This window comes from Elephas maximus, chromosome 9 (genome assembly GCF_024166365.1).
Source record: "Elephas maximus indicus isolate mEleMax1 chromosome 9, mEleMax1 primary haplotype, whole genome shotgun sequence".
In the NCBI taxonomy this organism is placed as follows: Eukaryota; Metazoa; Chordata; class Mammalia; order Proboscidea; family Elephantidae; genus Elephas; species Elephas maximus.
The window spans coordinates 110,129,192-110,145,585 of NC_064827.1; the positions used below are offsets into that span (position 1 = coordinate 110,129,192).

Below are 16,394 nucleotides of genomic sequence, written 5' to 3' on the forward strand. Positions count from 1 at the left end.
ACTCTCAGAGATACTGCAAAGGAGAAAAATGCTGGAAGCTGATTCAGAGTTAGAAAGAAGTATGACAGTTTGCCAAGACATAGAAAAGATGCTCACTCCATATCCTAATTTATACAATGAAAAGGTGAGCCCTATTCAAACTACTCTTGACAAGATTTTACAAAGAAATAAAACACTTTAATTTGCAACATTTTAATGTTGTAAATGAGTGTACTAAATAAACGTTAGTTTAATTTTATTTTTTTCATTTCCCTAAACATTTATAACGGAGTGCTGGTAGCACAACAGTTCAGTGCCTAGCTACTAGCCAAAAGGTTGACAGTTTGAACCCATCCAGCAGTTGCATGGGAGAAAGACTCAGCAATCTGCATCCGTAAAGGTTACAGCCAGGAAAACCCTATGGAGCAGTTCTGCTCTATCATATGGGGTTGCTAGGAGTAGAAAATTGACTTGACGGCATCTAACAGCAACAACAAACATTTATAACTGACAGTAAGAGAGTTTTCAGTGTTTTGACAAAAATTTTTAAAGATCGGGGAATAATCATAATTTTTCAATTTATTATTAAGCTTATTTTACATAGTTTCAGCTTACACAGTCATTTTTACGATATGGCACTACCATACAAAGCAAGAACTGCTTGTATTATTTGTAGTGGCTATATACAGTTCCAACATGTAAATATACATACTGTAATTTATTCATCCATATTCCTATACTGAGGATTTTCAGTTTCAAATTCCTGGAGATAATTCGGTAATGAAAGTTTTATAATAAATCATTGCCTGCCATTTTTTTTAAATCATTTCCTAAAAATAGAGTTGTAAAGGTGTAACTAGTGAGCAAAAAGGCTTGAGCCTTTTTAAAGGTCTTGTGCATACGAAAAGGTCTTGTGCATAGGATCACAGGAGAAAGACGTCGTCGCAGTTTGCTTCTGTAAAGATTTATAGGCTTGGAAGCCCTGTGGGGCAGTTCAGCTTGATGGCAGTGGGTTTGGTTTTGTTGGTACATACAGTACCAAATTATCTTCTAGAACAATTGTGCCATTTCACATTCCACCAGCAGTATATAAGTGTCTGTCTCATTACACTCTAATACAAGCACTATTTTTAGATCTTTACCAGCTTAATAGCTTGAAAATGGTATCTCTCTGTTAATTTTATTTATCTTTGATTACAAGTAAGGTTGGATATTTTTTCATATTTGCCTGCTACTTTCGTGAGTTATCTTTTAAATTTTTATTTTTCTGAGGAGGATTGCTCGATTATTTTTAAGAAATGTATTCTATGAATATCCCGCCATATTTTAATGGCTATTAATTTACTTTCTGTCCCTCTTAACAGTTATAAACAAAATTAACTCATACCTGATTTCCACTTCTGAGATTCCCAAACTCTTACTTGCCAATCATTTTTCTACATCAATTTTTCCTTTTATGACATTGAAGCATATGGCAGATGTTGTTATGTGGTTAGCAATAAGTCATTTTTCCTACACTTTGTCAGAGGAAACCGTGGTGGCCTAGTGGTTAAGTAATTTTTCTTTGCAGTGTAAACCCCAATTTCTGCCTGTAGTTAGTGAGGCAAGGTTGGGTTAGGTAAAAAAGGATTCGGCTGGAATATAACACCCTTACTGAGGTCACATCCCTGATCCAATGTAAAGGAAGTTTCCCTAGGGTGTGGCCTGCATCACCTTTTATCTTACAAGAGATGTAAAAGAGAGAAGTGAGCAGAAAGACAGGGGGACCTCATACCACCAAGAAGTAGTGCCAGGAGAAGAGCATGTCCTTTGGACTGGGGTCCCTGCACTGAGGAGCTCCTAGTCCGGTAGAAGATTGATAAGGACCTTCTTCCAGAACTGACGGAGAGAGAAAGCCTTCCCCTGAAGCTTTGCCCTGAATTTGGACTCCTAGCCTACTTGACTCTAAGAGAATAAACTTGTTGGTTGAAGCCATCCACTTGTGGAATTTCTGTTATAGCAGCACTAGATAACTAAGACACCAAGTTTTGATTTGGCATATGAACTCTTCAGTGTGACTGCTGGGTGAAGTGAATAATCAGAGTGATTGTAATTCATTTTATTCAATAAGTCCTGCTGGTCTCACTGCCCTGTGTATATCTTGAAACTTCTTGTAATTTTCAAGTTAATAGATAAGAAGAAAGGGATAAGGAACCTTATATGTCCCAGGTTGATTTACATCTAGAGTGATTTATGTCTAGAATGAAGAGAGCAGCTCTAAAGCAGGCAGCTTTAATTCTGTCTAGACTCTTGGGTGCAGTGTAGACATACTTAGCTTTGACATCACAGGGAGGGCTTGGAAAGGGGAGAAAGTGCGAGACACATTGAGCCAAGTCAGGGCGGGGCCACAGAGGCCTTCGCAGGCTCTCTTCAATCCATATATGCTTTTTCCCAGTCTAGACATGACTGCCAAGTCTGATCATAGATCTCTTGCCAGGACACTCTTCCAGGGACATTTAATATATTTCTGCAGTCCTAGGAGTTGCTACTGAACTGTCTCATGGTGCTTTTTAAATGAGATAAGCTATGAGCAGTGCTTGCCATAGTAGCTTAGCATGAGCACACACAGGAAATATTGGATGATGTTAAGAGTCCTTATTTTGAAAAAAAAAAAAGACATCTTGAAAGTCCTTTCATAGTTGTTTGGAATCGTGGATATTATGGAATGCTTTCCATGTGTGCAATGCATACATACAGGACATTCAGGCGGCCAGCAAACACATGAGAAGATGCTCATGATCATCAGCCATTAGAAGGATGCACATCAAAACTACAGTGAGATACCATCTCACCCCAGCTAAAATGCCACTGAGAAAAAAACAGATAGCGACCGATGTTGGTGAGGATACTGGGAGATTGGAAACCTTATCCATTGCATGTGGGACTGCAAAATGGTACAATCATTATGAAAAACAATATGGCACTATCTCAAAAACAACTAGAAATAGAGCTACCTTATTTTTATGTAAGCCACTTGCTCCTTCAACATTTGTTTGCCAGCCACTCCCACCCACGAGGTATTTTTGTAAGCATGCTATGCTAATTTTTTTATAGCAACATGTAAAAAAAATTGGCATAATGTGTTTACAAAAATAGCTTGTGGGGGGGGCAGCACTGCTGGCAAGCAAACAGAAGGCACGCATTGTTTGCATAAAAATACGGTACTTCATGATCAAGCAATGCTATTCTTAGGTATATACTGTAGAGACCTAATAGAAGTGGCACGAACAGACATACGCACACCTATGTTCATTGCAGCATTATTCACAATAGAAAAAATGGAAACAGTGAAAGTGCCCTTCAACCAATGAAGCAAAATGTGGTACCTACATAGAATGGAATACTATGAAACCATGAAGAACAACGATGAGTCCGTGAAACATAACATGAATGACCTGGAGGACATAATGCTAAGTGAATAAGTCAATCGTTGTTGTTAAGTGCCGTCGAGTCAGGTCCTACTCATAGTGACCCTGTGCACAACAGAATGAAACACTGCCCAGTCCTGCGTCATCCTCACACTTGTTGCTATGCTTGAGTCCATCGTTGTAGCCACTGTGTCAGTCCATCTTGTTGAGGGTCTTCCTCTTTTTCATTGACCTTCTGCTTTACCAAGCCTGATGTCCTTCTCCAGGGACTGATCTCTCCTGATAATATGTCCAAAGTATGTGAGATGTAGTCTCACCATCCTTACTTCTAAGGAGCACTCTGGTTGCACTTCTTCCAAGACTGATTTATTGTTCATTTCGCACTCCACGGTATATTCAGTATTCTTGGCCAGCACCACAATTCAAAGGCATCACTTCTTCGTCAGTCTTCCTTATTCATTGCCCAGCTTTTGCATGCATCTGAGGCAATTGAAAACACCATGGCTTAGGTCAGGTGCACCTTAGGCTTCAGGTGACATTTTCTTTTCAATACTTTAAAGAGGTCTTTTGCAGCCCATTTGCCCAGTGCAGTGCATCTTTGAATTTCTTGACTGCTGCTTCCATGGGTGTTGATTATGGATCCAAGTAAAATGAAATCCTCGGCAACCTCAATCTTTTCGCCATTTAACATGATATTGCTTACTGGTCCAGTTGTGGGGATTTTTGTTTTCTTTATGTTGAGGTGTAATCCATATTGAAGGCTGTAATCTTTGGTCTTCATCAGGAAATGCTTCAAGTCTTCTTCACTTTCAGTAAGCAAGATTGTATCTTCTGCATAACGCAGGTTATTAATGAGTCTTCCTCCAATCCTGATGCCCCATTTTTTTTCATATAGTCCAGCTTCTCAATTATTTGCTCCGCATACATATTGAATAGGTATGGTGAAAGGATACAACCCTGACCCACACCTTTCCTGACTTTAAACCAATCAGTATCCCCTTGTTCTGTCCGAACAACTGCCTCTTGATCCATGTAAAGGTTCCTCATGAGCACAATTAAGTGTTCTGGAATTCCCATTCTCTGCAATGTTATCTATAATTTGTTATGATCCACACAGTCAAATGCCTTAGCATAGTCAGTAAAACACAGGTAAATATCTTTCTGGTCTTCTATGCTTTCAGCCAGGATCAGTCTGACATCAGCAGTGATATCCCTGGTTCCACGTCCTCTTCTGAATCCACCCTGAATTTCTGGCAGTTCCTTGTCAATATACTACTACAGCTGCTTTTGAATGATCTTCAGCAAGATTTTGCTTGCATGTGATATTAATGATATTGTTTGATAATTCCTGCATTTGGTTGGATCACCTTTCTTGAGAATAGGCGTAAATATGAATCTCTTCCAGTCAGTTGGCCAGGTAGCTGTCTTCCACATTTCTTGGCATAGATGAGTGGGCACTTCCATCACTGCACCTGTTTGTTGAAACATCTCAGTTGGTATTTCATCAATTCCTGGAGCCTTGTTTTTTGCCAACTCCTTCGGTGCAGCTTGAACTTCTTCCTTCGGTACCATCGGTTCCTGATCATACGTTACCTCCTGAAATGGTTGTACATCAACTGATTCTTTTTTGTGTCATGCCTCTGTGTATTCCTTCCATCTTCTTTGGATCCTTCCTGTGTCGTTTAATATTTTCCTGATAATACTGCAACTCGAGTCTTGAATTTTTTCTTCTGTCCTTTCAGCTTGAGAAATACTGAGCATGTTCTTCCCTTTTGGTTTTCTATCTCCAGATCTTTGCATAGGTCATCATAATACTTTGTCTTCTCAAGCCACCCTTTGAAATCTTCTGTCCAGCTCTTTTACTTCATCATTTCTTCCTTTTGCTTTAGCTACTCGACATTCAAGAGCAAGTTTCAGAGTCTCTTTTGACACACATTTGGTCTTTTCTTTCTCTCCTGTCTTTTTAATGACCTCTTGATTTCTTCATGTATGATGTCCTTAATGTCATTCCACAACTTGTCTGGTCTTTGATCATTACTGTTCAGTGCTTCAAATCTACTCTTGAGATGGTCTCTAAATTCAGGTGGGGTAAATTCAAGGTCATACTTGGCTCTCATTGACTTGTTCTGATTTTCTTCAGTTTCAGCTTGAACTTGCATGTGAGTAATTGATGATCTGATCCACAGTCAGCCCCTGGCTTGTTCTGACTGGTGATATTGAGCTTTTCCATCATTTCTTTCAGATGTAGTCAATTTGATTCCTGTGTGTGTGTTCCATCTGGAGAGGTCCGTGTATAGAGTTGCCGCTATGTTGGTGAAAAAAGGTATTTGCAGTGAAGATGTCATTGGTGTTGCAAAATGCTGTCATGTGATCTCTGGTATCGTTTTTATCACCAAGGCCATATTTTCCAGCTGCCGACCCTTCTTTGTTTCCAACTTTCACATTCCAATCACCAGTAATTATCAGTGCATCTTCAGTGCATGTTTGATCAATTTCAGACTGCAGAAGTTGGTAAAAATCTTCAATTTCTTCATCTTAGGCCTTAGTGGTTAGTGCGTAAATTTGAATAATATTACTAAGTGTATGCATATTATCCTGTCACTGATAATCTTGAAGTGTCCTTTTTGACGATGAATGCAACACCATTCCTCTTGAAGTTGTTATTCCCAGCGTAGTAGACCCTATGGTTGTCTGATTCAAAATGACCAATACCAGTCCATTGCAGCTTATTAATGCCTAGGATAACGATCTTTATGCATTTCATTTCTTTTTTAATGATGTCCAATTTTCCTAGATTCATAGTTTGTACATTCCAGGTTCCAATTTTTAGTGGATATTTGCAGCTGTTTCTTCTCATTTTGAGTCATGCCACATCAGGAAGTGAAGGCCCCAAAAGCTTAACTCCATCCCCATGTCATTAAAGTCAACTCTGCTTTCAGAAGGCAGCACTTCTCCAGTGGTATTTTGAATGCCTTCCTCCCCAACCTGAGGGGCTCATCTTCCAGCAGTACTTCAGACAATGTTCCACTGCTATTCATAAGGTTTTCACTGGCTGATTCTTTTCAGGAATAGACTGCCGGGTCCTTCTTTCTAGTCTTTCTTAGTCTGGAAGCTCAGCTGAAACCTGTCCACCATGGGTGACCCTGCTGGTATTTGAATACTGGTGGCATAGATTCCAGCATCACAGCAACACACAAGCCCTCGCAGTACAACAAACTGACAGATGTGTGGGGGAAGTCAATCGTGTTGTTGTTAGGTGCCGTCGAGTTGGTTCCTACTCATGGCAACCCTGTGCACAACAGAACGAAACACTGCCCAGTCCTGCGCCATCCTTACATTTGTTGCTGTGCCTGAGCTCATTGTTGCAGCCGCTGTGTCAGTCCACTTCGTTGAGGGTGTTCCCCTTTTCCGCTGCCCCTGTACTTTGCCAAGCATGATGTCCTTCTCCAGAGACTGATCCCTCCTGACAACATGTCCAAAGCGTGTGAGACGCAGCCTCGCCATCCTTGCTTCTAAGAGCATTCTGGTTGTACTTCTTCTAAGACAGATTTGTTTGTTCTTTTGGCAGTCCATGGTATATTCAACATTCTTCGCCAACACCACAATTCAAAAGCGTCAATTCTTCTTCAGTCTTCTTACTCATTGTCCAGCTTCCACATGCATATGATTCAATTGAAAATACCATGGCTTGTGTCAGGCACACCTTCGTCTTCAAGGTGACATCCCTGCTTTTCAACACTTTAAAGAGGTCCTTTGCAGCAGATTTACCCAATGCAATGTGTTGTTTGATTTCTTGACTGCTGCTTCGATGGGCGTGGATTGTGGATCCAAGTAAAATGAAATTCTTCACAACTTCAGTCTTTTCTCCGTTTATCATGATGTGGCTCATTGGTCCAGTTGTGAGGATTTTCGTTTTCTTTATGTTAAGGCGCAAGCCATACTGAAGGCTGTGGTCTTTGATCTTCATTAGTAAGTGCTTCAAGTTCTTTTCACTTTCAGCAAGCAAGGCTGTGTCATCCGCATAACCCAGGTTGTTAATGAGTCTTCCTCCAATCCTGATGCCCCGTTTTTCTTCGTATAGTTCAGCTTCTTGGATTATTTGCTCAGCATACAGATTGAATAGGTATTGTGAATGGATGCAACCCTGACGCACACCTTTCCTGACTTTAAACCAATCAGTAACCCCTTGTTCTGTCTGAACAGCTGCATCTTGATCTCTGTACAAGTTCCTCATGAGCACAATTAAGTGTTCTGGAATTCCCATTCTTCCCAATGTTATCCATAATTTGTTTTGATCCACACAGTCCAATGCCTTTGCATAGTCAATAAAACATAGGTAAACATCCTTCTGGTATTCTCTGCTTTCAGCCGGCATCTATTTGACATCAGCAATGGTGTCCTTGGTTCCACGTCCTCTTCTGAAACCATCCTGAATTTCTGGCAGTTCTCTGTTGATATAGTGCTGCAGCCATTTTTGAATGCTCTTCAGCAAAATTTTGCTTGCGTGTGATATTAATGATATTGTTCTATAATTTCCATGTTTGGTTGGATCACCTTTCTTGGGAATAGGCATAAATATGGATCTTTCCCAGTCAGTTGCCCAGGAAGCTGTGTTCCATATTTCTTGGCATAGATGAATGAGCCCCTAGCGCTGCATCCGTTTGTTGAAACATCTCAATTGATATATCGTCAGTACCTGGAGCTTTGTTTTTCGCTAATGCCTTCAGAGCAGCATGGACTTCTTTCTTCAGTACCATCGGTTCCTGATGGTATGTTACCTCCTGAAATGGTTGAACATCAACTAATTCCTTTTGGTGTAATGACTCTGTGTATTCCTTCCATCTTCTTTTGGTGCTTCCTGCGTCATTTAATATTCTCCCCGTAAAATCCTTCACTATTGCAACTCAAGGCTTTGATTTTTTCTTCAGTTCTTTCAGCTTAAGAAACGCCCTTTTGGTTTTCTATCTCCAGCTCTTTGCACATGTCATTATAATACTTTACTTTGTCTTCTCGAGCCGCCTTTTGAAATCTTCTGTTCTTTTACTTTATCATTTCTTCCTTTTGCTTTAGCTGCTCGACGTTCGTGAGCAAGTTTCAGAGTCTCCTCTGACATCCATCTTGGTCTTTTCTTTTCTTCCTATCTTGGCAGTGACCTCTTGCTTTCTTCATGTATGATGTCCATGATGTCATTCCACAACTCGTCTGGTCTTTGTTCACTAGTGTTCAGTCATACAAGGACAAATATTGTATGATTCTACTCTGTCATACCGTCTCTTGTAGCACCAGATGTGGGTATTTGTACTAAAGAATATGACACATGTAATTTGGCAACAACACCATCAATAACCAAAAAAGTATGTATGGTCACATATAGGGGCCTTGGTGGTGCAGTGGTTAAGAGCTTGGCTGCTAACTGTTAGAAGTGTAATGACACTGAACAATTTGTATAGACATTATCAAATGGGAACCTAAGTTGCTGTTTAAACTTTCACTAAAAACACAGTAAAATATTATTTAAGAAAATACATGCATATGAACATACATATACAGAATAAACTTTTAAATTCTTAATTTGAAGAAGAACTGGAATAAAGATTATCCTTTATATTATCTGTGAATAAATCATTAACAACCTACTTGAGAGAGATGGCATTGTACTTTTTATATATAGTCTTTTATAACAGAATGTTAATTTACCCACTAGTACTTACAAGTAGGTTAGCGTGATACTTTATATGCTTTAGGATAGAGGAAGTGAAATGTTAATAATAAGTTAGTTTAATAATTTTTCTGAATTATGGGCTTAAGAGTCAGCAGTCAGGCTATGGAGCCAGACAGACGCTTGTGCTGAACCCTGCCTCTGCCACTCGTGAGCCTGAGTTCTTGGGCTGGTATCTTGATAGGACCTACCTCACAGGTAGAATTCGTGTGAAATGTATAGGACAATGTGTGGTATAGATGAATGCTAGCTCTTACTATTTTAAAATATATGCTGAGATTTCTTGGAATCAGAATTTGAAACAGTGGCCATACTTGCATACTTTACAAAGAAAAGGCCTGTTTCTTTATATTTTCATTAAATAAGTTTGATTTGCGCTTTCATTCTGCTTTTGTTTGTTCCTGTTTTCTTTTAGCGACTCTTCTTGTTTCTCTCCCTTTACTATCCCTCTCCCTGACACCAAGAGCCCCAGCTCCCCTGCCCATATTGCTCTTTTACTAGAGTCTCTGGCTCATAGCTATTCTCTGACCCTTCTCGTCCTCACAAATCCACTTTCCAGGTAATCACTTAATGGAGTTAAACTTAATTTATGTGACTGGTTTCCCTTTTGCCCTGTTAATCTGATTTATGTGCGCTCTGTACTGTGCAGGGTCTCAGTAATGTCCCAGGTCAGAAAGCTGACCCCTGGTTTAATATTGTTTTTGTGGGAGAAGATTCACATTTGTTAGATATGTAAATAAGAACCACAGTTCCATTGGTGAGATTTTTCTTTTTGATCTACTTAAAGACATGAGATGTAAAAATGTGTTATTAGTAAAATATGAAAAATAAAAACAAATGAATCTGATTTGTGGGTAGCATATGTTTACGTGTTTCAAGTTCCTCCTGGCTTATCAGTGGAACTTGAATCGTTTTTTGTAAAATGTGATATTTTTCACAGAAGAATGAAAAATTTTCAGAAATGCTTAAATGACTTCGTACTTCATTCTTTAGCTGTTGTTTCATCAAACTCAGTTGTAAAGTTAATTACAATGTTTGAAGGAAAACAAAACACTACTATTAGTTTTAAAACATTTTAAGGGTCTTGACACAAATTGTTTTAGCCAAATATTTTGCCAACTGCATATGTTAAGGAAATATATGCTGAAGCCTTTTAAGCCTTTATGGTGTCAATATAAATTGTAAGCTTTATAAATGTTTGCTCCAGGTGAGTTGTATTTGCCATTCTCTTTGTGCTTTTGAAAATTTATTGGATAATTGCATTTAATTACCATTTTGTCAAATCAGAACCTATAAGGCCATGTCAGAATTACTGGCCAAGTAATTGTGCACCTTACACACCTAGTTGGACTGGAGGATAGCTACACTGAAGTGACCGTGATTAACTGTTGGTTCACTTTGCCATCCACACCCTGAGACCTATCAACCATGTTTTATCTAGTACTTGTTGGGCTGTGGTTGTATAATAGGAATATTTCAGACTAAAAACGGCTTTGATGTCAGCCTGGTTTAGTTTATTCTCATTTGCAAATTGTGCTCTACAACTTTAGGACTATTGAAGCACTTGCTCTGTCAATCAAGGTGCAAAATGTTCTGCTTAGTTATAACTCTGATAATGTGGCCTGATGGAATGGATTTAGGACCAGTTTAGGGACTCAAGAAACAACTCTGGCGTAGAAGAAAGTATTTGCTTTTTAGAACATAAAACTTTTCCAAAGAGGCAAGCGTTTCATTAAATTTTATTTTCTTGCTGTTGCTAGTTGCCGTCTAGTCAGTTCTGACTCATGTCAACCCCATGTGTGCAGAGTGGAACTGCTCCATAGGGTTTTTAAGGCTGTGACCTCTTGGAAGCAGATCTCCAGGCCTGTCTTCTAAGGCACTCTGGGTGGTTCGAGCTGTCAACCTTTTGGCTAGTAGTCGAACACTTAACTGTATTTTAGCACCTTAATAAAAAAGTAGAGTTTTCCAGAGGGTATTTTCATTGCCTGTTGTTGTCACTGAGAATTTTATTTAGATAATATTATTTAATAAATGGGCTAAATTACAATTTAAATCCATAATCTTAAAGATGATAATCTTTTTTTCTATAAAAACTGTGTTATTTTAAATATAACTTTAATACTTGGCCTTCATATATCCTTTGTTTAAGAATGGCATACATTCTGTCTATTAAAGCAGTATGTGAAATCTGAAATTATCATATATCCAATAAGTTTTCTTGGGTTTTTTGCACTTAAGGTTTTGTTTTGGTGGTTGTAATGTCTTTTGCCGTGCCTTCTTAAATTTCTTTAAATAATTTTCTTGACCAGTTCTATACCACCTAGATACTCGGATACTTGATACTTACAGAGAATTTTGACAGCATACGGAAAGATTTTATTTTTTAAAATTCGTGAACCTGGCAGATAAAAATCCTAAATTTGAGCTCTGTTTCTGCAGTCTTTTAGCTCTAAATTAAGACAGATCTTTTAATGCTCAATCTTTTAGTCTCTCTTAATATGAGAACAAGCCTCATTAATACCCTTGAAGGCCCCTCTGGCTCAGAAATGGCTAGATTTGATCCCTGGGACTTGAGTTCATTTTAATCTGAGAGAAACAAAAAGCTTTTCTCCTCAGCTTACCTTCCCTCCCTTCCATCCTCCCTCTCAATTACCCTACCTCAGTTTACCTGTCTTCACCTTGCACTCTGGTTTTAAGGGGTGGCCGGTAGGATTCAAAATCCTGTTCCTTTTTGGAAACTTCTGTGAGTTGATTTCCTCTTAAAAGTTCTATTCAATTGACCAAGCATTTTTGAGAGTTGATTTTTGCCAGCCCCTGAGTGCGTGTATGTGATAGGCACCGGGGCACGGAGGTGAAAAGAAACATCATCCCTCTGACTTTATTTTAATTCCTAATCCAACAAAGATAGACAAATAGCAAATAATTGTAATTGAGTTAGCATATTTGTAAATAATTGTAAGTTACAAGAGAGGAGATCTGCACCTGGTGGGAGGAGTTCATTTGTTTGTTTTGCCCCAAACTCTGAGTGTTAAATTTTGCTTGAAAAGATAAGAGTAACTGTTTATGTTACTCCTTGGGGTCTTAAAGAATGACTAGTAGTTTATTTGGTCCAGTGTAGAAGCACATGCATGCTTAGGAAACCCGTTGCCTTCTAGTAGATTCTGCATTGGCGCAAAGAAACATGGTATGTTGGGAAAACTAGAAGTATTGCATGTAGCCAGCATATAGGATGTGTTCAGAGGCCAGATTTTAGAGGGTCCTATATAAAATTCTTGAATATTGAATAGCTAAAGCAAAAGGAAGAAGTGAAGTAAAAGACCTGAACAGAAGATTTCAAAAGACGGCTTGAGAAGACAAAGTAATGAATTGTGAAAAAACCTGGAGATAGAAAACCAAAAGTGAAGAACTTGCTCAGCATTTTTCAAGCTGAAAGAGCTAAAGGAAGAAATTCAAGCCTTGAGTTGCAGTACTGAAGGATTCTGCAGGGAAAATGTTGAACAATGCAGGAAGCGTCAAAAGAAGATGGAAGGAATACGCAGAGTCATAGCACGAAAAAGAATTGGTCGACGTTCAACCATTTCAGGAGGTGGCTTATGATCAAGAACCGGTGGTATTGAAGGAAGAAGACCAAGCTGCACGGAGGACAATGGCAAAAAATAAGTCTTAAGGAATTGACAAAATACCAATTGAGATTTTTGTACAAGTGGTTGCAGCGCTGGGAGTGCCCACTGGTCTCTGTCAAGAAATTTGAAAGACAGCTGCTTGGTCAACCAACTGGAAGAGATCCGTATTTCTGTCTATTGCAGAGAAAGGTGATCCAACAGATTGTGGAAATTATTGAACAATATCATTAATATCACAGGCAAGTAAAATTTTGCTGAAGGTGATTCAAAGCGATTGCAGCAGTACATCGATAGGGAACTGCCAGAAATTCCAGCCGGATTCAGAAGAGGACAGGGATATCATTGCTGATGTCACGTGGCTCATAGCTGAAAGCAAAGTATACCAAAAAGATGTGTACCTGTGTTTTATTGACTATGCAGAGGCATTCAACTGTGTGGATCATATTATAACATTTCAAAGAATGGGATTTCCAGAACACTTAATTGTGCTCATGAGGAACTTGTATACAGAACAAGGATACTGCATGGCTTAAAGTCAGGAAAGGTGTGGGTCAGGGTTGTATCCTTTCACAATACCTATTCAATCTATATTGCTGAACAGATAATCCGAGAAGCTGGACCATATGAAGAAACACGGCTTCAGGATTGGAAGAAGACTAACTAACAACCTGTGTTATGCAGAGGACACAACTTTGCTTGCTGAAAGTGAAGAGAACTTGAAGCATTACTGCTGAAGATCAAAGACTACAGCCTTCAGTATGGATTATACCTCAACATAAAGAAAACAGAAATCCTCACAGCTGGACCAATAAGCAACATCATGATAAACGGAGAAGAGATTTAAGTTGTCAAGGATTTCATTTTACTTGGATCCACCGTCAACGCCCATAGAAGTAGCAGTCAAGAAATCAAATGACACATTGCATTAGGCAGATCTGCAAAAGACCTCTTTCAAGTGTTAGAAAGCAAAGATGTCACTTTAAGGAATAAGTTGCTTCTGACCCAAGCCATAGTGTTTTCAGTTGCCTCATATTCCTGCAAAAGTTGGACAAGGAATAAGGAAGGCTGAGGAAGAATTGATGCCTTTGAATTGTGGTGTTGGCAAAGAATATTGAATATACAATGGAAATGGACTGCCAAAAGAACAAACCATTCTGTCTTGGCAGAAGTACAGCCAGAATGCTCCTTAGAAGCAAGGATGGCAAGACTTTGCCTCACATACTTTGAATGTGTTATCAGGAGGGACTAGTCCCTGGAGAAGGATGTCATGCTTGGTAAAGCAGAAGGTCAGTGAAAAAGAGGAAGACCCTGAATAAGATGGATTGACACAGTGGCTGCAACAATGCATTCCAGCATAACAACAATTGTGATGTTGGCGCTGAACTGGGCAGTGTTTTGTTGTGTTGTACATAGGGTCTCTATGAGTCAGAACTGACTCAACAGCACCTAACAGGAACAATATGAAAATTCAAACACAAAAGTAGAGAGAATAACATAATTGACACCCATGTGCGCATCACCCAGTTTCATTAATTATCAGCATTTTCCCACTCTTGTCTCATCCAGCCCATTCTCCCCTCCAACCCCCATTTTTGTCCATGGTATTTAAAAAGCACATTTTAGATGCTCATTATTTCATCCATAAATACTTGCTAAAGATTGTTGCCCGATTGGAGCAGTCAAGCCAATGAAACGTACTCCAGGTCAGAGAGAGAAAGTTTATTTAGGAGGTGACACCAGTGGGGAATCTGGCAGCAATGCAGGCTGTCTTTATGGAATCCCAAAAGGCAGTTTTACATTAGAGCTCATATATGATTTTTACAAGGTTTATAAATGTCTTTGTAGCCCGCAGATGGCATGGCCAGATGAGTTATTCATTACAAGATAATTAAAAGAGACTATCAGACTAAGGAAACCCTGGTGACTTAGTGGTTAAGGGCTACGGCTGCTAACCAAAGGGTCAGCAGTTAGAATCCGCCAGGTGCTCCTTGGAAACTCTATGGGGCAGTTCTGCTCTGTCCTGTAGGGTCGCTGTGAGTCGGAATCGACTCGACGGCAGTGGGTTTGGTTTGGTTTTTGGTATCAGACTAAAGCGATATATGCCGGCCTTTTCCTTATCAGGTTAAAGATATACATGTCAGACATCTGGGTTCTTCCTCCATGTGGGGGGTCGTAAGTCACAGGTTTTGTTCTGTGTAGACAGAACAAAACAAAGTTGTTAACAAAGATATTCAAAAAGGAGAAGGCTGGCAAAGGAAGGCAAAAAAAAAAAAAAAACTTATAGGTTCATCATAGCCTTAGTTATGTCAGGTTCTCAATTGCCCACTTTGTAAAGGAGGAAACATGCTGGGGAGTATTAGGGTCACAAGACTTTAAACTCTGCCCAGTGGAGGGCCATTGAAGGGTTTTAAAGGAATCAAAGAGCTGAGGTTTGCAGCTTCTAAAGGCCCCTGATGGGTATGTAGAGGGCAAATTGGAGGGAGGCAGGACTGGGGTCAGAGGCCAGTAAGAATACTGTTTTGCAATTTAATCCAGGCGAGAAATGCGGAGGGCTTCTGAGATGAAGTGTGTCATAGCAGGGGATAGAAGGAGAGGATGAAGAAGAAAGAATAGTCTGAAAAATAGCCTTTGGGAAATGGAGGGAGACAGCTTTTGATGCCTTCTTATCCGAGGTGGGAAATGTGAGAGGGGGTTTACAGGGAATGATGTGCTTATGTAACCTGACTCATTCAAAGCAATAGCGAATGAAAGAGAAAGAAGCAGCTTTATTTATTAGGCCATGTAAAGGAGTGCACTCGGACTCCTGTCGCCAAGATGCTCCTCAAACAATAAGAGCTCAAGGGGTTTATATAAGTAAATTGGGTCTGGGGTCTTCGGGAATGCCTCAAGGTGGGGCCAGCTTGCTGATTGGTCTGGCTGGAAAAGGCATTCCGGGGGTGGCTGGGTCTTCTATGCCTGCTCAGTGTGAGAGGGGGGCTGCAAAGATGGTATTTTGCCCACATCCAGGGTGTAGACAGGATGTGTTTTTCAGCCTCTCACATCCATAGGTCATCCAAAGGACATGGTCATCAGTATTGCACATGTCAGGCGGGCCAGACCCGGTTCTTGCCCATTTTGGGTGGTCTTGTGACCCCAGTTTCTTGTTTTTCTCATCTGAGCCGGAAGCAGGAAGCATACCTAAATAAGGAGATAGCTTCAAGAGAGGGAGTTACTTCCTGTGTTACCTAATAAGGAGACAGCGTAAGTGCGCGGAGGTGGTTGCTATAGCACAGTGAGATGGCAGGCACACTCGTGATATGTGCACGTAGAAAAGTCCACTTGGTTGTAGGTGCAGATCTCAGAAGAAAAGTTACTACCAATGAGAGATTGAAAAGCAGTCGTGCATGATGTAGTCGATGAGGTGTCTCGGCAGAAAGATCTGGTGATCTCCTTCCAGAAAACCAGGCACTGAGAACCCTCCAGAGCGCAGTTCTCTGACACACACGGTGCCCCGCCGAGTCGGCCGCTGGCCTGGTGGCTGTGTGTGCGGACAGCATGTGAAGTGAGGGCCACGGCGGGAGAGACCTGGGTACCCCGGGGTTTACGTGGCAGGCCTGTGGCCAGCTCGCAGGGCGCTGAGGACAGGTGAGTGATGGATATGAGAATGACCGGCTGACAAAGTGACTG

At 40.2% G+C, this 16,394-nt stretch overlaps 1 protein-coding gene across 2 annotated transcripts in view; it reads left to right on the forward strand.

The window, feature by feature from the left end:
- The window catches only part of MFSD14B (major facilitator superfamily domain containing 14B), a 106,051-nt gene that overhangs the window by 62,517 nt on the left and 27,140 nt on the right, over window positions 1–16,394 (forward strand). The gene's annotated exons all lie outside the window — the stretch shown is intronic.